Here is a 25,697-nt window from a genome sequence, read left to right on the forward strand (position 1 = left end):
TTCCCTATATTATGGGAACAGGCCCTTTGGCCCATCAAGTCCACACTGACCCTCTGAAGAACAACTCACCCTAGCTAGCTAGTGTATGAGTTAGAAAGATTAATTGGATACTCGAGATCTCTGTCAAAATGAGAAAATAAAAGTGGTACCCCATGGACAAGACGAATGTAGAAAAGATGCAGCAAAGAATGCAAGAAAATTGACAAATAAGCTCTGCATTAGCTTCAGATTTGGAGTCTGGGTGAGGAAGGTTCTCTAGGAAGGAAAAGGACGATGCAGAGACACCTTACACTACAACCAACTAATGCAATTACTCAAGATCAAGACACTGACAAAAGTGATCGCAAAGCACTTAATTATGTCAGTCAAGCAAAGTCAATAAATTCCCATGTCAAACATCACAATTGAACATTTTTTTTTATCAACCAAGATCTGACCCAAGCATACAAAGTAAAGGCAGGGCTATCTGCATTTCTATTGCCCTCTAGACAACTGAGGGGGAGATGGGGTGTGATTTGGTCATGATGGGGTTGATGAGAGATCTTGGGGAATGAGGGGTCTGCTATGATTACAACTGGAACAAAGCTCCAGTGAGCCAAGTTAGACCTGACATTTACCCATCCTTGTGTTCACTCAAGATCTGATTCTGGACTTGGTGGACAAAACCTGTACATCAGGCACATACCTCTATTTGGAGCAAAACAAAATGCACAATTCTTGGCCTTTTCAAACAAGATTTAGGTTTTTTTTAAAACTGTGTGTAAAGCATTTACCTGTTTTATCTGCCTTGGCAATTGTAATCCAGCCCAAGAGTGCAAAGTCAAAGGAGTGTATGGTGATCCTTTTATAATGGATTGTTTCATCCTTAACTGGAGTACTGTATCTAAATCTGAGCACCATGTTTTCAGAAGGGCAGGAAAGCAGAAAAGATTTACAAAAATGATTCCACAGATGAGACGCTACTTGTAGGAGAAGTATGTCTCCTCTTGAAGAGTCTGTTAGGAGGATATATCTGAACAAAGTGTTCATGATTGAGGAACCTGGACAAAGGAGATGGAGAGACACTCTCATATATGTGGAGCTAAAGGATAGTGATTTAAGGTGAATAGCAAAATAAAAAAAGGACTTTTGTAAAACAAAACACAGCCAGTGGTCAAGACCAGGAATACAATGTTTGAGACTGTGTCAGAGGCTGAATTGTGGCTTTCAAGAGTACAAGTAATTCTGCTATAACGTGCGTTTCATTAATGACGAATTGGGAGACCGTTTCTCGAGCATGAAATTTTAAAACATGTATTGGTTATAATGCAACTCCGGCCCTATTACTTTAAATAGTGCTGCTATTATATGATTTTCTTATTACATGGGATTGTAACAGAAAGGAACTACTGCATTATAGTGGAACCAACTTTATTTGATCATTATCTGAAGAGAAAACACTTTTCACAAAGTGGAGAAGTAAGACAAGCAGTTGTTCTTCCAGAGCACCAGCAAGGATGCAATAGGCTGAACAGCCACCTAATGTGTTGTGGCCAATGATACTGCATTTTAAACCCATAGTATTTTCTTTTCACACTAAATAAGAAAAGCCTTTCTTCTCCCTCTCACTGACTTTTTGATAAACAGTTCTCCAGTCTCACTAGAAACCGTGGCGCAGTTCTCCATGTGTATATATATGAACTTGACCTTTTTAAAAAAAAAAGTCACTGTAAAGTCTCTTCCCTGGTAGTTCTTAAATTGTACATGTTGGAACTAAACTCCCACCACTCAAAAAACAGGCAGTAAAAGAAGTTGGCGCCACTGTCAAGAAGTAAATGTTTCTATGATAGTAAGGTAGAAATTGCATTTAAGTCGGCAACCAACACAAAATATTACTTTGTACCAGCAGAATAAAGACAGAATAGACCTTAAAGTCTTAATGTAATGTAAAACATAAGCTTCTCATTTTTCAAGTGTACTTGAAAGCTATTACAGTAGGTTTGAAGATAAAATGCAGCCAGATGTCTGCTTATGATAATGTAAGTTGTTGTAGTGCAAGGTCAGATTTTACAACCACATGCCTTGCATGTGTTTATAAATTTCATGGCAGTATGTGGAAGGTACTGAAACAATGGGAGCTGATTGATAATAAATACAAAAAACCTGAAGTTGAGAATCATTCCAATCGTAAACACTAGCTACAATTGTTCAAGTACACAGACATTTTAATTGCTTGCATGGAATGTGAATTAAAAATAAAAATCATTTTCTTCAAAAAGACCGGCTTAAAATAGCAAAACTAACATCCTATTACTGCAAAAGAAATTGTGAAGGAAAGTACTTAAAATCATAGCAAGCAATCAAATAAATTAGAGTATAACAATACTTAATTTAATATTGCATAGCAATGTGGAGTTTGCACATTCTCCCCATGTCCGCGTGGGCTTCCTCCGGGTGCTCTGGTTTCCTCCCACAGTCCAAAAATGTGCAGGTCAGGTAAATTGGCCATGCTAAATTGCCCCTAGTGTTAGGTGCATTAGTCAGAAGGAAATGAGTCTGGGTGAGTACTCTTCAGAGGGTCGGTTTGGGCTGAAGGGCCTGTTTCCACACTATAGGGAATCTAATCTAATCTAAACTGCCAGAAGACAGAGGTCAGCACTTTATGCAAGACCATGCCTTGTGATGTATTTTCATGATGCGAAGCAACAATGCATCAAAATCCATTTTAAAACAAAACTCATTCAAATTCTGAATTATCATACACACAAACTTTTTTAAAAAACTGCTCAAATTCTCAATGTCATGTAAATAGTGGAACAGTATCTCTGGGTACCAGTACCAAAAAGAGGAAAGCTGTAACATTTGTTTTTGAAATACTTGCAATTCCAATACTAAGGGTACTGCAGCAGATCCAAAATATGTTTTAAAACATCACACTCAGTTGGTACTACATCATTTTGACTGTGTAATTTGTAGGTGTGATGGCAGAGTGCATCAGAGGATTTAAAAACAAAACAAATTACAACACCTGCCAGACAGAATTGCCAACATAATTATGGATCCAAATGATCCTTTCTTAACTACACGTGCAGGAGACACTTTCCACCAATTCCGTTTTGCGATCCATCATCTTCAGGTTAAATGCTGATTTGATTTAAAGTGACTGTTGCAATGTTAATAGCAATATTAATATGGTGGAGGTGGGTAATGCAGATGTTGGAGATCAGAGTCAAGATGAGAGTGGTGCTGGAAAAGCACAGCAGGTCAGGCAGCATCTGAGAAGCAGGAAAATCGACATTTCGGGCAAAAGCTCTTCATCGGGATGCTGCCTGACCTGCTATGCTTTTCCAGCACCAGTCTAATCTTGACAACACTATTTATACCACTAATTGAAGTTGTTGAAATATACACAGTGGTTGAGTGTGTTCTTTAAAGGGCATTGTTTTCTTAATGATATAATATGAGCATTGCTAGCAAGGTCAGTATTTGTATCCCATTTCTTAATTGCTTTACAGCATAGTGGTGAGCTACCATCTGCAACCATTGCAGTTCATTTGGTGTAAGTATTGTCATAATTCACTGGGGTAACACACTGGAAATCAAGTCATAGAGATGCACAGCATGGAAACAGACCCTTCGGTCCAACTTGTCCATGCTGACCAGATATCCCAACCCAACCTAGTCCCACCTGCTAGCACCTGGCCCATATCCCTCCAAACCCTTCCTATTCATATACCCATTCAAATGCCTCTTAAATGTTGCAATTGTACCAGCTTCCACCACTTCTTCTGGCAGCTTATTCCATACATGTACCACCCTCTGCGTGAAAAAGTTGCCCCTTAGGTCTCTTTTATATCTTTCCCCTCTCACTCTAAACCTATACCCTCTAGTTCTGAACTCCCCTACCCCAGGGAAAAGACTTTGTCCCTCATAATTTTGTAAACTTCTATAAGGTCACCCCTCTGCCTCCGACGCTCCAGGGAAAACAATCCCAGCCTGTTTAGCCTCTCCCTATAGCTCAAATACTCCAACCCTGGCAACATCCTTGTGAATATTTTCTGAACTCTTTCAACTTTCACAACATCTTTCCAATAGGAAGAAGACCAGAATTGCACGCAATATTCCAACAGTGGCACCAAACGCTGCCTTCACTATCCTATTTACTTTCGACTCCACTTTCAAGGAGCTATGAACCTGCACTCCAAGGTCTCCTTGTTCAGCAAAACTCCTTACCATTAAGTGTATAAATCCTGCTAAGATTTGCTTTCCCAAAGTACAGCACCTCACATTTATCTGAATTAAACTCCATCTGCCAATTCTAAGCCCATTGGCCCATCTGGTCAAGATCTTGCTTTAATATGAGGTAACCCTCTTTGCTGTCCACTACACCTCCAATTTTGGCGTCATCTGCAAACTTATGAACTGAACCTCTAATGCTCGCATCCAAATCATTTCTGTAAATTACAAAAAGTAGTGGACCCAGTACCGATCCTTGTGGCTCTCCCCAGTCACAGGCCTCCAGTCTGAAAAGCAACCCTCTATCTTCTAACTTTTGAGCCAGTTCTATATCCAAATAGCTAGTTCTCCCTGTATTCCATGAGATCTAACCTTGCTAATCAGTCTCCCATGGGTAACCTTGTGGAATGCGTTGCTGAAGTCCATATAGATCACATCTACTGTTCTGCCTTCATCAATCCTTTTTTGAGGAAGTAACAATCAAGTTTGTGAGACATGATTTCCCACATACAAAGCCATGTTGACTATCCCTAATCAGTCCTTGCCTTTCCAAATACGTGTACATCCTGTCCCTCAGGATCCCCTCCAACAACTTGTCCACCACCGTCAGGCTCACGGGTCTAAAGTTCCCTGGCTTGTCCTTACCACCTTTGTTAATCAATGGCACCACATTAGCCAACCTCCAGTCTTCCGGCACCTCACCTATGACTATCGACGATACAAATATCTCAGCAAGAGGCCCAGCAATCACTTTTCTAGCTTCCCACAGAGTTCTGGGGTACACCTGATCAGGTCCTAGGGATTTATCTACCTTTTATGCATTTCAAGACATCCAGGACTTCCTCCTCTGTAATGTGGACATTTTACAAGATGTCACCATCTTATTTCATGGCAATCTATATCTTCCATATCCTTTTCCACAGTAAATACTGATGCAAAATATGTGTTTAATATGTCACCCATTTTCTGTGGCTCCACACAAAGGCTGCCTTGCTGGTCTTTGAGGGGTCCTATTCTCTACCTAGTTATCCTTTTGTCCTTTAACGTATTTGTAAAAACCATTTGGATTCTCCTTAATTCTATTTGCCAAAGCTATCTCATGTCCTGTTTTTGCTCTCCTGATTTCCCTCTTCAGTATACTCCTACTGCCTTTATACTCTTCTGAGGATTCACTTGATCTATCCTGTCTATACCTTACATATGCTTCTATCTTTCCTAACCAAGCCCTCAATTTCTTTAGTCATCCAGCATTCCTTATACCTACCAGCTTTTCCTTTCACCCCAATAGGAATATACTTTCTATGGATGCTTGTTATGGATGCTTGTTATGTCATTCCTGAAGGCTTCCCATTTTCCAGCTATCCCTTTACCTGTGAACATCTGCCCCCAGTCAGCTTTTGAAGGTTCTTGCCTAATACCATCTCCAATTTAGAACTTCAACTTTTAGATCCGGTCTATCCTTTTTCCATCACTATTTTAAATCAAATAGAATTATGGTGGCTGGCCCCAAAGAGCTCCCCCACTGACACCTCAGTCACCTGCCTTGCCTTATTTCCCTGCCTTATTTTGCACCTTCTCTCGTCGATACATCCACATACTGAATCAGAAAATTGTCTTGTACACACTTAACAAATTCCTCTCCATACTATGGCCGTCCCAGACTATGTTTGGAAAGTTAAAATCCCCTACCATAACCACCCTATTATTCTTACCCTATTATTACTGTTCTCAACTGTACCAGTCTTAGATTGACCTCTTTCCTCACTATCTCCCTGGGTCCACCTGCAACCTTACGAGTTTAAATCCCCCCGAGCAGCTCTAGCAAATTTCCCTGCCACTATATTAGTCCCCTTCCAATTTAGGAACAATCAGTCCTTCTTGTACAAGTCACTTCTATCCCAAAAGAGATTCCAATGATCCAAAAATGTGAATCGTTTTCCCATACACCAGCTCCTTAGCCATGCATTCATCTGCTCTATCCTCCTATTCCTGCCCTCACCAGCTCGTAGCACTGGGAATAATCCAGATATTACTATTCTCGAGGACCTCCTTTTTAAATTTCTGCCTAACGCTCTGTAATCTCCCTTCAGACTCTCATCCTCTTCCCTTCCTATATCGTTGGTTCCAATGTGGACAATGGCCTCTTGCTGGCCCCTCTCTCCTGGCATGAGGGAAGCAACACACCATTCTGATTTTTCGCTGCTGGCCACAGAAACGCCTGTCTGTACCATGGACCAGAGAATCCCTTAACACAATTGATCTTCGAACCCGACGTACCCCTCGTTGTATTCGAGCCAGTCTCAATACCAGAAACTTGGCTATTCGTGCTATGTTCCCCTGAGAATCCATCCCCCGACATTTTCCAAAACAGCATACTTGTTTGAAATGGGTATAGTCTAAGCCTGCTACTGCCAGAAGTTAAATATTCAAACAAAGTTTAAAATTATTAGGTTTTATCACAAGTTGAAGTGTACATAATATCTCATTTTACCCAAGTTGTTCCAACCCCAGGTTAATAGGAAGCATAGGCCAGATTTCTACATTTAAAAGCTATTGATTATTGTAAATAATTAGACTGTAGCTATGGGTAAACAGTTATAAACTGTCAACATATAACACTACGCCATAAACCTTCCATTCCCTAATACATTCTCTCCCCCCCCCCCCCCCCCCCCCCCCACAATCCACAATAATTCAATAATCATTCAATTGTAATTCCAGGTTTTTATTGACTTCAAATTCTACCATCAGCTATGGCAGGATTTGAATAATCTGAGTCCCCAGAACATTACCTGTTCTCTGGATTCATATTTCAGTGGTAATACTGTTGCTGATATGATTTTTATGATGGCTAGAATGTTGCTCCTCAGCCACTTTTCCTGTTAAGCAATGGTAATGTCTGGAGAAACACAAATATCAATTAAAAGTCACAGCTTGCAACAACTGAAGAAAAGGTGAGGTAATGTCTAGAGTCTGGTAACTCTGATCAGAACTGATAGCAGGTAGTAAACGTTCTATTTATGCTGCTGGCCCAGGGAAACCTCCTTTTGTGGTGTATTAGTGGAGGCAGAGCCAGGAGAGGGAGTTAGATATGAAATGGGAAGACAAATGAAGCCTTACTGACAGTGGGCCAGGACGGAAGAGAAGCTGACTGAGTGATTTAATAATCACCTTGTCTACCTATTTCATAAGTCTTTCCCTGGGGTTCATCTTTACCTAACCACTAATCTCTCCTCCCACAACCTTATTTTCAGCATACCATTTTCTTCCCTAGTTGCTCTCAGATCTGATGTTTCAGCACCAGAATCTAAACATTGCTTTCTCCCTCCCCCCCCCGACCAAGATGTTGCCAGACCTGCTGAGTTTCACCAATTTCTTTTTGTTTCAGATCTCCTCCATTTGCAGTTGTTTTATTTGTTCTGCTTTGATTTAAGGAAAATCTGAACAAGTTTTCTTCACATTTAATATGATCTTTGACTGAAGATAACAGAGGCAGCTCCAAAGTTGGTGAAATCACAGTCTTATTCCCAGCCTGAAGCTTTTCAGTTGCTGAGAAACAATGTCATGGTTATTGCAAGGCAAGAAGGCTTTATCAATAATAGGTCACGAGTCCACAGAAGGCAACTTGTTGCCACCCAACTGCAACTGTACATAGAAGCCCCCGGGTTCAATTTATTTGCAATCACATCAATTATTGCTTGTTTGAACAGCTGTTTACACAATGCTTGCAGTATCAGGCTACTTGCTTTTCTAAGCATGCAGTAAGCTTTTAAAATGCTAGTTTGATAATGGTGTTCTCATTTCAACGTACAATTTTAAAATGCACAAAAGTAAAGAACCACTGACTCTTTGGCATTTCAACAGTGCTGCTTGGAGTTCTCAGGATTTTGACCCCACGGCAACAAAGGAATTAAAAATATGCATCCAATTCAGGACAGTGTGCAACATGAAAGGGAAATATCAGGTAGATGTGTGTTGGGTTCTTTTTCCCGAGGTTTCACACACGAGATGCAATTCGTGTACACCAACTTCTGTATACAGTTAAAATTTATTTAAAGCTTGTCCAAGCTAGGTAACCCCCTTTGACCATCTTCCCCCCCCCTCCCCCCTCCCTTGCAGGTATGCGAGGTCAAGTCAAAAGAGGCCCTGACCTTTATATAGGTCAGTTGGTTATGCTCACAGATACTCTGGCCACTCCCCAATAGTCATATGTTACTCAAGACAACCCCAGTCATTCCCTCACAGTCACGTGTTACCCCAGGTACAATGGTAGGATGAGATAATCCTCTGAGATAATGCAAATGTAAATACCCTAATCCTGGGGAGTCATTATGCAGATGACTTCCTGATTCAGTGATTTTCCCCAAGACAATGTAGGTGTGACATACCGAACTTCAGGGGATGGCTGGAAGGCATTTCTGAATAATAGTTTAATTTGATAATAGGGGGAGTAGTGGCAAATAACTGTCTAATTGGAGTTGGGGGGGGGGCATTCGCATTCCTGCCTGACTGTTGTCCCCACCCACTTCCAGAATGTTCACTCAGTGCAGTTTAACCCTTCAATATTACATTAATGTCCAGAGAGAGATTTACATTTAATCTTTTAACACGTGCAGTTCATCTATTGCTCAAGTTGTACTAAGTGGCAGAGGTCATTTGTCTGAAAGCTGGCTATTTGTGCTGGATAGCATTGAGCACCTTGTGTGCTGTTGAAGATACACTCACCCAAGCTAGTGGAGTGCACCCTTTCACACTGGCAACTGGGCCTTACAAAAATAAATAATATCAAATGTGGGCATTACTGGCATGGCTACTTTTAATGTTGATCATCACTAGTTGTCTGAGACGTGGTGATTGTGTTGCAAGACTTTAATTAGGGGCCATGTAATATTTACAAGAGTCTGGTTGCCTAGAAATTAATTGACAGAATTACACCACAAAGTAAAACATGAAAGGTATAATAAGTATTAAACAAAGTAACCTATAAATCAGCATTACACTGCAACATTCAATTGCGCTCTTCTCCATTCCTCCAACCCCCACTCCTCCTAGAGTTCCTTTATCTTACAAAATCTTCATGGTTCACTCACTGTTCCTGGAACTAATTCAAAAGGCATATGGCTGCACTTTGGAATGCACTCCAATTTCTGTTCAGTGTTGCAACTGTTCAAAGTACAAACTTTTAGGATGGCAGTGGTAGAAGAATGAATACTGTGGTTTTGAGAAAGTTCAGTGAACGTGAGTTTGATTCAGACTTCAAGGTGTTAAGACAATTGCCGCTGCCCCCCCAGGCAAAATTCTGATGGAGAGAATTAGTCTTAACCTGATCATGTTTATAAAATCATGAGGGGCAAAGATAAGGTGAATAGCAAGTGTCTTTTCCCTGGCATGGGGGGAGATCAAAACAGGGCTCATTTTAAGGTTAGAGAAGAAAGATTTATATGGGGCAGTTTTTTTAATTTAAAAAAGAAGTTGGTGTGTGTGTGTGTGTGTGTGTGTGGAATGAACTGCCACATGAAGTGGTAGATGCAGATATAGTTAGAACATTTAAAAGACATTTGGCTAAATATATAATAGAAAAGGATTAGAGGGACAAATTACTGCAGATTCTGGAATCTGTACTGAAAACCATACTTGTTGGAGATCACAGCGGGTCAGACAACATCAGCTTGCTCTCTCTCCATGCTGTTTTGCTGTTTCTCCATGGATACTGCATGAGGGTTGAAGAGACATTGAGCCAAACACAGGCAGGTGGATCTAGTTCAGTTTGGGAATATGGACGAGTTGGACCAAAGGGTCTGTTTCTGTGCTGTATGATTCTATGGTCCATGTTACAGAGGAGGTGGTGCTATAACGTATAAAGTGAATAAATCCCCAGGGCCTGTTCCGGTGTACCCTAGTACTCTGTGGGAAGCAAGGGAAGTGATTGCTGGGCCCTTTTGAGATATTTGAATCATTGATAGTCACAGGTGAGGTGCCAAAAGACTGAGGTTGGCTAACGTGGTGCTACTATTTAAGAAAGGTTCTAAGGAAAAGCCAGGGAACTTTAGACTTGTGAGCCTGCCATCGGTAGTGGGCAGATCATTGGAGGGAATCCTGAGGGACAGGATTTACATGTATTTGGAAAGGCAAGGACTGATTAGGGATAGTCAGCATAGTTTTATGCATGGAAATAATGTCTCACGAACTTGATTTGAGTTTTTTGAAGAAGTAACAAATAAGATTGTGGACAGAGTGGGGGACGTGATCTGCATGGACTTGACTAAGGCGTTCAACAAGGTTCCTCATGGTAGACTGTTTAGTAAGGTTATATCTCATGGAATACCAGGAGAACTAGCCATTTGGATACAGAACTGGCTCGAAGGTAGAAGACAGAGGGTGGTGGTGGGGGTTGCTTTCCACACTGGACGCATGTGGCCAGTGGTGTGCCACAAGGATCAGTGCTGGGTCCACTGCTTTTATAGTTCATATAAATGATTTTGATGTGAGCTTAAGAGGTGTAGTTAGCAAGTTTGCATATGACATCAAAATTAGAGGTGTAGTGGGCAGTGAAGAACCTCCGAGTACAATGGAATCTTGATCAAATGGGCCAAGTGGCTGAGGAGTGGCAGATGGAGTTTAATTTATCTAAATGGGAGGAGCTGCATTTTAAAAAGGCAAGCTAGAGCAATTATACATCTTAATGGTAAGGTCCTTAGAAATGTTGCTCAACAAAGAGACCTTGGAGTGCAGGTTCCTGGTTCCTTGAAAGAGTTACAGGTAAATAGGATAATGAAGAAGGCATTTGGTATGCTTTCCTTGATTGGTCAAAGCATCAAAGTGTAGGAGTTGGGAGGTCAGGTTGCAGCTATACAGGACGTTGGTTCGGTCAGTTTTGGAATATTGTGTGAAATTCTGGTCTCCCTCCTATAGGAATGAAGTTGTGAAACCTGGAAAGGTTCAGAAAAGATTTATAAGGATGTTGCCAGGGTTGAAGGATAGGGAGAGGCAGAATAAGCTGGAGCTTTTTCTTCCTGAAGCACCAGAGGCTGAGGGGTGAGCTTGTAGAGCTTTATACAATCATAAGGGGCATGGATAGGATAAATAGACAAAGTCTTTTCCCTGGGGTCGGGGAGTACAGAACTAGAGGCCATAGGTTTAGGGTGAGAGGTCAAAAGATTTAAAAGGGACCCAAGGGGCAATTTTTTAAATGCAGAACATGGTGCGTGTTTGGAATGAGTTGCCAGAGGAAGTGGTGGAGGCTGGTACATTTACAACATTAAGTCATCTGGATGGGGATATGAATAGGAAAGGTTTAGAGGGATATGGCCAATTGCTGGCAAAGAGTACTGGAGTAGTTTAAAATACTCCAGTCCAACTCATCCATGCCAACTAAAGGTTCTGTTTTGGTGCTGTACATCAATTTAGGCCATATTATTTGCTTGTTAGTCCTAAAATTATGCATTTGTCTTGCATGTTGTTTTAATTTCATTTCAGGATAATTCAAGTATTCTTTGTCAAGAAATTACTGAACTAATTTCCTCCTTCAATCTGTTTTTAATACTTATTAATCTTAGTCATTGCCTTTTCAACATTCAATTCTGCATTGTGCAATATTGAATGTGCAAATCATGTCAAGTTGTTCACAATACCCATAGGTGCCATGATATTCATTTTTTAAATACATTTGCATCAATTATCAATATTTGATTGAAGTGAGACCTTCCACTTGTGGCTTTGCTGATGCATTATGTCATAAAGGAGTTGATCATTTACCAATTCTGCCTAAGGTGCACTTCCAATTAGCATCAACATTTTGATTATTCTTTGCAATAGTGATAATTATCAAAGGATAAAATCAGCCTCATCTTAACATTTGAAAAACACAGTTGCACACTGGAGCTCAGACATCCTAATAAGTAAATCTATCAAACTACATTGTTCACATATATAACTCAAATACCTATTGAATTCTTTTGATAGTAGATACACATTCAATTTTGTTTTTGGGTGTCTGACCGATTGCAGAATAAGACCAATCATATCTAATCATAATTAAAATGGGTTGACATTTTTAGTTGGGTATTATATATTCTGGCAACCCTCAACTAGGAAAACTTCAGTAATTCTGCTGATCTAGCCTCATTTATCTATTGGCACTCTTAACCTGAATTTATCTGGTTGCAAATTCAGAAACCAATTGTAAAGGATTTTCTTAATTTTATATTACCATTACACTTGATATATTTGAACTCCTCATCACCATTCTTATAATGAGTTTATTTTCTCTTTTACTTTTGATTCCTGATGATAAATGTGTGCTTAAGCTCAATGACCAAGCCTTCCAAAGGTGATATTCTGACTGTATTTTTTGATCAATTATTGGTCTATATTTAGCATTGTATTACCTTTATTGATTGGGGTCAATATTGCAGACTGTTTTATCAACTGATTCTCTTGTGCTCTCTCTCCATTTAAAATTTGAGTAGTTGAATCCTAAGATCTGAATTTTTGCAAAGGTGGCTAGGGACTCTGGCTTGGCCAAAATGGCACGGAAGCCCTGATTCTGGATGTACCCAGCACTTACCACCATTTTTTGAGGCAAGGGTGGTGAATGCTGCGGTGTGTCACTGGGTAAAGGAGACACATGCATATTGTGAAGTGCAGTGGCTTTTAGTCAGATTAGTATCTGGGATTTCTAAAATGCGACTTACCTTTTTAGATGTCTTCTGCACTGGAGATTCCTGGACAGTTACCTCCTGTTACAGAGCAGCAAAGAAGAAACTTATAAAAACCATGTCTTCTTTCTGTCGCAGTTTGTACACCATGGTATGATTTAATTATTACGTGCGGCCAGCACTTCAATGCTGCTATGTGTGGGGTTGGGGGTGGCAGTTGCTTGAGGGGTTTGGGTCCCTTGTGGATGAGTTATTATTGTACCAATTGGGAAGAATGTCATGTGGGTGAATAAGTACATGCTGAGCTGAATTTAGTTCGGGGGCGGATTGCAGGTCTGGTAGTGGGGAATGGGCTGTGTCAGACTAGGGGCATCACTTGGAGTTGGCTGGAACCAGCATCACCAGCCGTGTTGTGTTAGGACAAGGGTGGGTCGTCAGATTGGGGGTAATTATCAGAGGATCGGGGGGACGTATAAAGTTTTGAGGGAGGAGTCGTTGAGAACGTCAGCAGTAAGTTGGAGGGTCAGTTTAATAGTTACTCAGAATTTAGCTAAGTTTTTAATGTTCTTTTTCTGGAGAACTATTAAGCTTAACTAAATTAGAACTCTGGAAAATTTACAACTTTCAGGAGCTTTGTTAGAGTGTTACAGACACAGTGATTTATCCATCAGCAGGCTCCATTTCCTGGGGGAATTCCCACAGAGACTGATGCAACAGCGATTGTGTACAGCCTTAATGCCTGACTCCAGTTTGCATTGTGTTGCGTCAATGACTGTATGGCGTTCAGACCATGAGTGCCTCTTGAAAGTTTAATTCCTTTTGTAGCAATAACAATTTATTTTATCAAAAATATTGTCTGATGGATATGCCTACTTTGTATTCATCTGAAATGTATTGAGGGGCTGAAACCCTACTTGCATATTTACGTGTCCAGTCCTCGATCTTTGAACGTCCATGTTTTGATGCATATATGAGATGCGCCACATAATAGATGCTGTGCAGTAGTGATGATGCCTGGTTATTGATCTGAAACATTCTTTGGTATGTCCTCACGTACTGCTTGACCTGTTGGAACATTTCCAGCGCTCTTTATTTTAGTAATGCCAATACTTGGTTTTCCTATTTAATTAAGTATCCTTTTGTAATGGTTGGTATTTTCTGTGTCTAAGTAACATTTTGGACAGTTGCACAATCTGTCTAGCTCAATAAAAGGAGCTTTGAACCAGAACAAAGCTGTCCGCATAGATTTTCTCACTATTTATTAAAGAGAATTATTTCTCAAACTAAATTACAATTCAGATTATTAGTGACCCAGTAATTTATTGTTTGCTTCCATGATCTATAATACTGCTGAATAGGTCAATCACTTTGCTCTTGATTAGCTCCACCAGCATTTTACTGCTGCATTTGAAGAACCTTGTGGAAGTCCTTTTCTAAATATCTGTCATCTTGCTACTATGTTGTCAACAATAGCTCTTCATTGTAAACAGTAGCTGCTTGTGCATTCTCTCAAGTCCTTTCAGTTCACCATCCATCCTTACTCTCTTCCCTTAAGTTAAGAATGTCTCCATTTATATTGTCACTAGAGCATTTAATGCAATCCATATTGAAGATGCTGTAACATATATAAATTATAGTAAACCTGTTAATTTTTTGATTTGGTAAAATATTAATCATCTCTAAACTGATCAGGATATGTTGATGGCTTGTGTGCAAATATTATCATCACTATAGACTTGTGTTAAATTACAAACTTGAAATTGTCTTAAAATGAAGAAATGTAATATTCAGCTTTTCACAGAATCACAAGTCTTATAATGCAGAAAGAGGCCTTTCAGCCCACTATGTCAATACCAGTTCTTCAAATGAGAATCATTGGGACTAGGTGTTCTCCACATCCTTGCACTCTATTAATCCAGTTAATCATTCAGTGCACATGTTTCAGATATAGGAATGACATTTTTCCATAGCATCACCTTGTCACTCATTACAATTCTTTTTATTTGTCTGATATCAAGCTATGACCCCAAGTTTGTAAATCTTTCAAAGTTATAAATATAATGAATATAGAAAATTGAATTTTCATTTTGGTACTGATGTTCTTCTCAGCTTCTTCAGAGAAGATTGCATAATTTTTTTGGATAAAGTTACCAAGATTTTCAATTTGAATACCTTGACATTTCAAGTTATGATTAAAATATATTTGAATTTTGAATAATGGACACTAAAATTCAATTGGTAACCGATTAGAAAATATCTAATGTAGGAGGGATGCTTTGAGGATAATGTGTATGATACTTATAAAGCCTTGTAGTGAAAAATCATGCATGTGGAGATTTAGATAGTTAATGAATAACTAAAGGGACTGGTTAAAATGGATGTGACTGCATACAGTTTAGTGGCTCAGGTAAAGAATTTTTATTGAGGTGTTTTGTCTTTCTGGTCAACAAGAGGCTAAGCTCAAGTCCCAATTAAGATCACATCGTGAATGTTTGTTCTCTAAGAAATCCAGCAGTAATAGATTCTCACTTTTGGGGCTGTTTATCCCCTAATGGTAGATTCTGATTTGTGTGCAGAATGTTGAAAACTTGAATTGTGCATGTGGGTTGAATCAAATGAATTGTTTCCGGACATTACTTAATGTAGTGTAGGAGCAAATCAGCACCTGAGTAGAGAATGGAGTAATTTTATCAAGTCTGTATTGAGGCTGCATGCATGCTTCCTCTGGATTCTTGTTGATTACCTTCATCTGTCTTCTTTTATTGCTGCAAGCAAATGGAGGTGTGTGAATTTGTAGTACAGCTACATTGTGAAAATTCAAAATATTATTCAGATTGGGTTTACTTGCACTAGAAAAATTCCTTTGGCTCTTAGCAATATGAGGTTTGTGGGATAAATCTTTTGGTTCCAACTAATATATAATTAATCCATTTTGTATTTGTGTTGTCCAATACTTTTCTTTCTGGCACAGCACTAACATTTATAGAAATGAATGCATCTGCTTCTGAAAGTGATTGCAAAAGAAGATAACTCTTTGTGATATTGAAATCTGAGGCAGCAGCTTTACATCATTTGTTTTCATTTGTATCAATGAAGTCAGGAGTGTGAAAAGTCAAGTACCTTAGACCAATCAAACTTCTTTTCATTTTTTTTACTAAAGAATACAGATTGCAAATTTCAACAGTGCCTTAAAGGGATGCAGGTTCTTTCTAATTGGTGTCTAATGTCCATCACAAACTAAAATGAAAGCACTTTCAGAAGTTAGAGGTGTCATGTGACCAGACAAGTGATCCAGTGCAGTCCATAAAAATGCATTCACCTAAAAATCCCACTTTACATTCAAAATTATACTCAGTATGATTTACAGATGCAAGTTAGCCAACACAGGTCAATAAAGAAAATTATTCATTAAGAAATCTGTTAATTCTAGTCACTCCCACTTCTAGTCTCTGTATACATAAAATTTAAAGCAAGCAGGTCAGTTTAATGCAACTTATCTTTATATCATGATTGCTACAAATGCAGTCTCTCTGATATTCCACTGGAAATGGACTTGATCATTCACATCATGGTGCCTCACCATCATTATTGTACTTGTTTTTGTTCTCGTGAAAGCCATTTATGTGCTGTAATATCACTATAATTTAGTAGTAAGCATGCACAAGAGATTCACACTCTGGCAAATTGGCAAAGACTTTGCTAAATAGTTCACAATTCAAACAGAATATTGCACTGCTTTGTATCTTTTGCACGTTTGACTCTGCATCTCTGCTCCAGCTCTCATTGTCCAAGGAATTTCCCCAGATTCTGACACAATGTACATATGGTATTTTGACATCAAGATGTTGGTATTGGACTGGCACAAACGAATCGGAAATTTTTCAACACCAGGTTGAAGTCCAATAGGTTTATATGAAATCACAACCTTTTAGAGCGCTGCTTCTTTCAGTTGAAGTGGAGGGAAGCACACAGGTGCAGAACATATAGGTAGAGAGATAATGGCAGGATAATTCCTGGTCATTAACTGTCAACCAATAAGTACAAATAGTGAGAGTACTGTCAACCAGCTGAATAACAAGTCTTTGCAGGTAATCAAGAATGTCACATGGTGTAAGTAAAGTATCAACAGCTGGATAACAAGTGAAGGGATGACCTATGAACCAATTAAGGCAGAGATAACTGCAAATAATGAAAAACTTAGTGCTCGATGCAAACCAAATGGCTAGAATAATATGAGTAAGTATTACTTGCAAGATGAGGGTCTAACCAAAGTAACAAATAATCAAAACCTGCACAAACCAATTAGGGTAGAGAGATACAGGTAGTTCTCTTATAATGCTGTAGTTGTGTTCCTGTACAATGTCACTTAATATAAATCACAGGGCCTATGGGAAAAGTGAGTTGGGGCAGACCAGGAGAAAATATCACTCATGATCACTCATGATCACTCAAAAATCATCCAAAAGTCTAATGCAAAGTTTAGCACAGCCTGAATGAAGTTTGAAATTATATTTATTTGTAAAACAGAAGTAAATTTAATGCAGTACCTTTTAAAAAATGTAAGAAAGCTGTTCTCTGTGCAGTACGTCTTAGCTGCTCTGTCGGCAGTTGATATCTGCACGTGTACAGAATGGCACAAAAACTGGCATCGATGTCATGCATGCACAGACACTGGCACATGCAGAGAATAGCAAGTATATTGATGCACATGCAGAACAGTGTGATGTTAACATCAGATGTGCAGAACGAACTGGAATCATCCTATTGCCAACAAGTAAGCATTCTCCAAAATACCATTCTTCTTCAATGTTATATCTGCTGAAACACACGGTATGCCAGAACTATTTGTAATCCCAAGTAATCAAAGTACTGTGTCAAAACAGAATAGTAATAAAGATTTTACAAATCCAACAATATGGTGGGGATTACATGTGGCACAACATGAACTCCACAGTTAAGGCTGTCCTCATAATGACTGAGGTTGGCTATTGGTTTCTGCTCTGTGATTCTGCGTTATCATGTATCTTGAAGGCCGACTTGGAGGACGCTTACCTGAAGTTTGGAGGCTGAATGTCTTTTAGCACTGAAGTGTTCCCTGACTGGCAAGATTTAGTAGATTTGTTGTGGTTCTGTTCACCGAGCTGGGAATTTGTGTTGCAGACGTTTCGTCCCCTGTCTAGGTGACATCAAACCAATGTAGTGTACAAAATCCCATGCAAGGACTGCACAAAACACTACATAGGACAAACAGGAAGACAGCTAACGATCCCCAACCATGAACATCAACTAGCCACAAAATGACACCAACAGCTATCCTTAGTAGCCACACACGCAGATGACAAGCAACGTGAATTCGACAGGGACAACACTTCTATTATAGGACAAGCCAAACATAGAACAGCCAGGGAATTCCTAGAGGCATGGCACTCATCCACAGATTCAATCAATAAGCACATTGACCTGGACACAATATACCGACCACTGCAGCAGACAGCTGGAACTGACAACCGGAAGCGGCAGAGACAAACCACTACAAATGCCGGAGGAAAGATCACAGAAGCGCTTCACAGGAGGCTCCCAAGCACTGAGGATGTCACCTAGACAGGGGATGAAACGTCTGCAACACAAATTCCCAGATCAGCGAACAGAACTACAACAACAAGCACTCGAGCTACAAATCTTCTCACAAACTTTGAATTTAGTAGGTTTTGCTAAACCTTCACAATCTGGATTTCCACAGTTTTATTCTGCCAATTCATTGTTGTTTTGGTATAGGTATTGTTCTGTCATATAGCTTCAGTGCTACATTGGGATCCATGTTTTGGATCACCATCTTGAGCCGCTTCACAGGTCTGCGAAGCTTGTGGTAGTATTCAAGTCATAGGTTCATAAATCATCCCTCCTTGTTTTGCAGCTGTTGACACTTTACTGGTGCCATGTGACAATCTTGCCTACAATGTCTACCTAACACACCATGTGCATGTGAAGTTTTTCTACAGTTATGTTGCAATAACAAATCATTAACTTTAGACCTGATGACAGTCTAGTGTACGGTGTAGAGTAATTGATCAGAATCGTCAGCTTTGTCACTTGAGCAATCATCTTTATAGGCTTGTGCTGTTTAAAATCAGTGTTTGTTTAAAAGATTGATTTTAGCTTCTTCCAGTTAGAGAGCTACTCCATGCTGGTCATGCACCTTTTTTTTGTGTAGTGCCCTATGCGTTATTTGCATCCTGGGCTTGATCTTTCTGCTAGCTCTTTTGTAAATATTTCTCTTAACAATATGATATTTACCTGTGACCCAGAATGTGTCTCGGCATAATTAAAAATCTTGTCTGTTCTCCCATAATTACACTAGCTGATAACTGACAATTTGAAATTCTGCATATGTTGATTTGTTTTATTTTGTTTCTTCTCTCTCAGACATGCTCTCTCAATTGGGATATATAATGGGTAAATCAATCACATTTCTGCAATTTTCATTATTCAAACCCTTCAGATTGAAACGAGGGTGTTATCAGACATTGACCAATGTCTTATCTCTCTCCGTAACAATCACTTTAAGGGTTCAAAGTATGTCTTCAGTCAAAATCTCTCCTTGCTGGGTTCTCTGTTCAGTGCAATTCAGTTTGGAGCACTGTTTCCCTTGCTCAACTTAAATGCTCATTTCTTTTGTTCAATTCTGCAGCCATTTTATACTTTCACCACTGAAACTAGGCAAAGTTCAATTTTTTTTCCTACAGTAGCTGGTAGTGTAAAATTCACAGCCATTCTGACTTTGAGCATTTGAAAATTACAAACTGCTGTTCTTGTATTTTTTTAAATTAGCTGGTGCACTCAAGTCTGTAAATTCACAAAATCTCATTCATGCTTCTGACGTCACAGAAGATACTTAATGGCTGCTGTAAACTAAATTGAAAGCATTTACAGTATAACTATGAAAGTCGTCTAATTTATGAAGTATAATTGTCTATCTCCAAACAGGTCTTAGAATATGGAATTATCTAGGAGCTGTTGTTTCCACTGCAGCCAGCATGCAAAGATCTTGTTACTTGCTGAGTTCTGTGATAGATGCATGCAGTATAGGCACTAAATGCGCAAATAGATGGATGTTTCAGCAGCAGGCGTAAATTTGTGCTGTTAATGCCATTTAACGCTATCTGCCTGACACACAAGGGGTGTGCTAGAACGGGTCATAGAAAAGAAGCAAGAATGTTATCAGTACAGACAGAAGGGTCTGGTTTGGCATTTAGTGTATGGGACAAGTTTAATGCAGATGGCTGGTGTTGCTTGAAGAGGCTGTTGTCCAGGGCTAAGAAGCATATGCATGCATTGCATTTGAATATTAGGAAAGAACAGGGCTAGTATTGACGAACTAAGAATCTGATTTCAAAGTCTTTCAGTTACAAAATACAGTTCCGGCTTCATGTTGCAATGATACATTGTCAGAAAATATATAAATAATCTGAAAATTCTTGTAGTGAGGGATTAGCTGGAGAGAGAGAGAAGCTGGGGTCAGTCTTTCCATTGTGGCTTTCGGTTGGATAGAAGTCTGTCATGGTTGAATAGAAACGTGAAACCCACTGTTGTGTTTCAAAGTTGGCTGATTGACCGCCTAGCTTCCAAGTACCTGGTACCCTTACGTGGGCAATGAGATGTCCCCAGCATTGGAGAAGCAGCTTGCTGCTTTTTTGAGGAATATGACAATATACTCCAAGGTGGAAGAATCTTTTCTCAAACATGTTTAACTTTAAGGTTTAAAAAAATGGCCTTAGCAGCCAGTCCTTAATTGTGGAAGGGGAACCTCTTCCATTAGCAAGGCTGTAGCTGGTACAAAGGCCACATGAACAGGAGATGGCGTTTGACCTACAACAGTGCTGGATCCTCTTCTGAGAGTTCATATCTAGATAGTATAGTAATATTTCAAGGAACCTGGAGGTTAAATGAAAAATTCCAGTAGATGTCTAACAATAGATTTTTGTAGTTTAAAAAGAGAATCCCAGTAATGGTGGCTAAGGCAATTGTATGTCATTTAAAACACAACTGGTTCATCTAAAATTCAGGCTTAGGCTGCTAAGTATTAAATAATATTTGCACCACAAGTGCCAGATAATGGTCATCTCCAACAAGAGTGAATCTAACCTTTGTCCTATGATATTCAATTGTATCATCGTTCAATTCCACCAGTTTCAACACCCAAAGGGTTATCGTTTAAAACTTAAAACTGAACTGAACTGGCCATGTCCCATTTCTGATGAAGGACTTTTGCCCGAAGCGCTGATTTTCCTGCTCCGAAGATGCTGCCTGACCTGCTGTGCTTTTCCAACACCACTCTAATTTTGACTCTAATCTCCAGCATCTGCAGTACCCACTTCTGCCATATAAATATTATGGCTACAAGAGCAGGTCAGAGGCTTAGACTCCTAGTGAGTAACACCCTCCCTGATGCTCCAAAGCCTGTCCACTATCTACAAAGCGCAAGTCATGTGTTGTAATATTCCCCAGTTGCTTGAATGGGTGCAATTCCAACAACACTAAAGCTTGATGCTATCCAGGGCAAAATAGTCTGCTTGGTAGATAGTGCATCCACAAATATTCACTTCCTCCACTGACGATACTCAGCAGGTGACAGTACCATCTACAAGATGCACTGCAGAAATTCACGAATGCTCCTTATACACCACCTTTCAAAACCATGACCAGTACTATCTTAGAAGGAAAATAGCAGCAGATAAATGGGATCACTACCACCTGCAAGCTCCCCTCCAAGCCACTCACCACCCAGACTAGAAAATATATTGCCTTTTCCAGTGTTGCTGGGTCAAAATATTGGAACTCCCTCCCCAGTAGCATTGTGGATGTCCCTATAGTAAATGGATGGCTGTACATAAAGAAGACAATCCACTGCCATCATCTCAAGGGTACCCTAGAACAACAATAAATGTTAGCCCAGCTACTGATGCCACATCTTGAGTAATTTAAGAGAAAAGTTAGTGTTATTGTTCTTGATTGCTTCCACAATCTGATATGGTTGGGAAGATTTTTTAAGCTCTTACTAAAGTGATTATTGAAGGTTCGGCTATCTGAGAGGTGATGAATTCAAATATTTGCTTTCATAAGTGGTTAAGAATGAGAGAGGATTTAAATACATTGAATGGCTTCTATGTATAATGGATACTTAGCCATTCTGAGATGAAATCAAATAAATGTCTCCGAATACTTGCCCATGGTAAGTCTTCAATGAGTTTCCAGGGTGCAAGGATAAAGGTTTCTGGTTCAGTGTCATGAATTGGTATTAAGTTGACACGGGCTACAAGGGAACTTAGGAGGAGATGGAGTGTCCTAGGTTTACATGGCAATTGTGGAGGCTTTGTGTGAATGAGTGCTGAGCTTCATATGAATAGGTGAGAGTTGGTTGTCCTAATGCTTAACCAAGCAACTTGCAAAGATCCCAGTGAAATTAAGCAACCCTTTTAACCAACCCGACTGGAACTTAGCAGTCCCTGTGGCTGGCTCTAATGTGTGAGAAGGTGCGCCTGAATTTATCCTGCACTAGACCTCTGGAATGAAAACTTTGCCTTTTTGGGGCAATTTTCCCTGAGGCAAGTAAATCAAGCTAAGAAATTTCCTGTCTCCAATTGAGCTTTGGTGAAATCTGGCTGAACATGTTGAATAGCCCTTCCATACTGAATTATGCTATGATCCTTCAATAAAGGTAAGTTGTCTACCTATAGTTAGGTTTATTAACATGGATAACTTGGCAATGTTTCAAAATGTATGTAGTTACAGCCAGTAATGTGAGAGTTTAAACGTGATCACCAACATTTCAAAAAGTGCCTGTATATATTGGTTTCATTAACTTGTGCCATCAGTACTGCTGCTGTGCTGTAGCTGGAAGTGTCAGCACCACATCAATCCTCTACAGCTGCAATGTAGACCTTGTTTGGCACACTCCCAGATCCAAGAACTACAATGGGAATCTTGCCAATTGGTGACTTTAGCAAGGAAACCCATGAATTAATTAAATGTTTGGTACTGGCAATAGTACTAGCTTCTGGAATTACACAAGCATATTTTGCATTAACAGGTTTGAGGAGGTATAAGATACGAAGGAAGAATGCATATAGAATTTGAATATATTGTGATGGTTTCTGTCCCTCCGAAAGGATAGGTATGTTCTCTTTAGCGGATAATATAGATTACAAACTGGTGTTTAAAATCATTGTAATTAAAAACTCTGCTACATTTTTTTCATTGAGAGCATACATTCCCAGAAAATGTGGACATTTTGACAGAATGCACACCGATTTAGTTTTGAACTGATTGTATAATTGTCAGTTTAGTGTAAGTATATTCCTATTTAAGCAATACTTTAAACAGTTGTTCAGGATGAGCCGAAACCATCTCAGAAGCTATTACGTGCTGTGGTGCAAGGAAGCAAATGAGGATGCAGCAACCTTGATTTTGTAATTGTAGAGACGTCAAACTTAATAGGATGCCTCATTATTACTACTCTGAAACTGATAGTCTTTGGAATCTGCATATGTGAAGTTAAAACCTGAAATCCAAAACTCTGTTCTGTAATTCCATAGTCATTTATGGGTTGCAATATTAAAGTTACCTTAATCTTTAATCAATTAAAAATACTTGAATAAAAACTGACCATTTTTTGCTGTTCATTTCATAAAGATGTTTAATGAGTTCCACGTTGTTGACTGAAGTGTAACTGAGATTTTAGCACTCATCATTACTCCTAAACAAAATCACTGGTCCTGAAACATAACTTTGTAAGTGTGTAATCTTACATTCTTTATTATTTTGGAGACATTTAACAGGTTTCTAAACTATTTCCAAAGATTTTTTGCCTTTTTTTCAGCTCCTGTAACTCATGTAATCCCATGTATCTATCCAAACACTTAGTTCATTCTCCCTGTAAAATCTAATTGTAAATGAATGCTAACCAATATATTTTAGTTCTTTATTTACTGTCTATTAGTAGTGTATTAGTGTTGGCTGTCTGATGGACACCACTATTGCTGGAAATCTAAAGATCTCTTCATCTGGTAGCAAATCAAACAAACATTCAGAAAAGAAGTTCAAATAACACAGCTGGTTAAATCTTTGTGCTTTGCATTAGTTTCAGAAACAAGTTGTTTAAATACTGACTTGCAAACTCTGGCAAGTGGTGAACTAAGGTGGACTGATAAACCTTCCTTACTTGTAACCATCTTGAAGTTTGCTTTAAATTACACTTGTCTGCAGTTTAGACATCATATTTAGAACATAGAACATAGAACAATACAGCACAGAACAGGCCCTTCGGCCCACGATGTTGTGCCGAACTTCTATCCTAGATTAAGCACCCATCCATGTACCTATCCAAATGCCGCTTAAAGGTCGCCAATGAATCTGACTCTACCACTCCCACGGGCAGCGCATTCCATGCCCCCACCACTCTCTGGGTGAAGAACCCACCCCTGACATCTCCCCTATACCTTCCACCCTTCACCTTAAATTTATGTCCCCTTGTAACACTCTGTTGTACCCGGGGAAAAAGTTTCTGACTGTCTACTCTATCTATTCCTCTGATCATCTTATAAACCTCTATCAAGTCACCCCTCATCCTTCGCCGTTCCAACGAGAAAAGGCCGAGAACTCTCAACCTATCCTCGTATGACCTACTCTCCATTCCAGGCAACATCCTGGTAAATCTTCTCTGCACCCTCTCCAAAGCTTCCACATCTTTCCTAAAGTGAGGCGACCAGAACTGCACACAGTACTCCAAATGTGGCCTAACCAAAGTCCTGTACAGCTGCAACATCACCTCACGACTCTTGAATTCAATCCCTCTGCTAATGAACGATAATACTCCATAGGCCTTCTTACAAACTCTATCCACCTGAGTGGCAACCTTCAAAGATCTATGTACATAGACCCCAAGATCCCTCTGTTCCTCCACCTGACCAAGAACCCTACCATTAACCCTGTATTCCGCATTCTTATTTGTTCTTCCAAAATGGACAACTTCACACTTGGCAGGGTTGAACTCCATCTGCCACTCCTCAGCCCAGCTCTGCATCATATCTAAGTCCCTCTGCAGCCGACAACAGCCCTCCTCACTGTCCACAACTCCACCTATCTTTGTATCATCTGCAAATTTACTGACCCACCCTTCGACTCCCTCATCTAAGTCATTAATAAAAATTACAAACAGCAGAGGGCCCAGAACTGATCCCTGCGGAACTCCACTTGTAACTGGACTCCATGCTGAATATTTACCATCTACCACCACTCTCTGACTTCGACCGGTTAGCCAGTTTTCTATCCAATTGGCCAAATTTCCCTCTATCCCATGCCTCCTGACTTTCCGCATAAGCCTACCATGGGGAACCTTATCAAATGCCTTACTAAAATCCATGTACACTACATCCACTGCTCTACCCTCATCCACATGCTTGGTCACCTCCTCGAAGAATTCAATAAGACTTGTAAGGCAAGACCTACCCTTCACAAATCCGTGCTGGCTGTCCCTAATCAAGCAGTGCCGTTCCAGATACTCGTAAATCCTATCCCTCAGCACCCTTTCCATTACTTTGCCTACCACAGAAGTAAGACTAACTGGCCTGTAATTCCCGGGGTTATCCCTATTCCCTTTTTTGAACAGGGGCACAACATTCGCTATTCTCCAGTCCCCTGGTACCACCCCCGTTGTCAGTGAAGACGAGAAGATCATTGCCAACGGTACTGCAATTTCCTCTCTTGCTTCCCACATAATCCTCGGATATATCCCGTCAGGCCCGGGGGACTTGTCTATCCTCAAGTTGT

The 25,697-nt window shown here is 39.8% G+C and overlaps 1 protein-coding gene across 24 annotated transcripts in view; it reads left to right on the plus strand.

Annotated features, from left to right (window-relative positions):
• Window positions 1–25,697, plus strand: part of LOC140481497 (protocadherin Fat 3-like) — a 792,082-nt gene that overhangs the window by 202,560 nt on the left and 563,825 nt on the right. The window contains exon 1 of one of the 24 annotated variants that reach the window (XM_072577792.1): window positions 12,965–13,023. The exons of 22 other annotated variants lie outside the window; for them this stretch is intronic. The gene's annotated coding sequence lies outside the window, so the exon portion shown is untranslated. Of the gene's footprint in view, window positions 1–12,964; window positions 13,024–22,984; window positions 23,044–25,697 lie in introns of those variants that run through there. One more of the 24 variants, XM_072577790.1, reaches the window with a different exon arrangement.

This window comes from Chiloscyllium punctatum, chromosome 9, assembly GCF_047496795.1.
Source record: "Chiloscyllium punctatum isolate Juve2018m chromosome 9, sChiPun1.3, whole genome shotgun sequence".
Classification (NCBI taxonomy): Eukaryota; Metazoa; Chordata; class Chondrichthyes; order Orectolobiformes; family Hemiscylliidae; genus Chiloscyllium; species Chiloscyllium punctatum.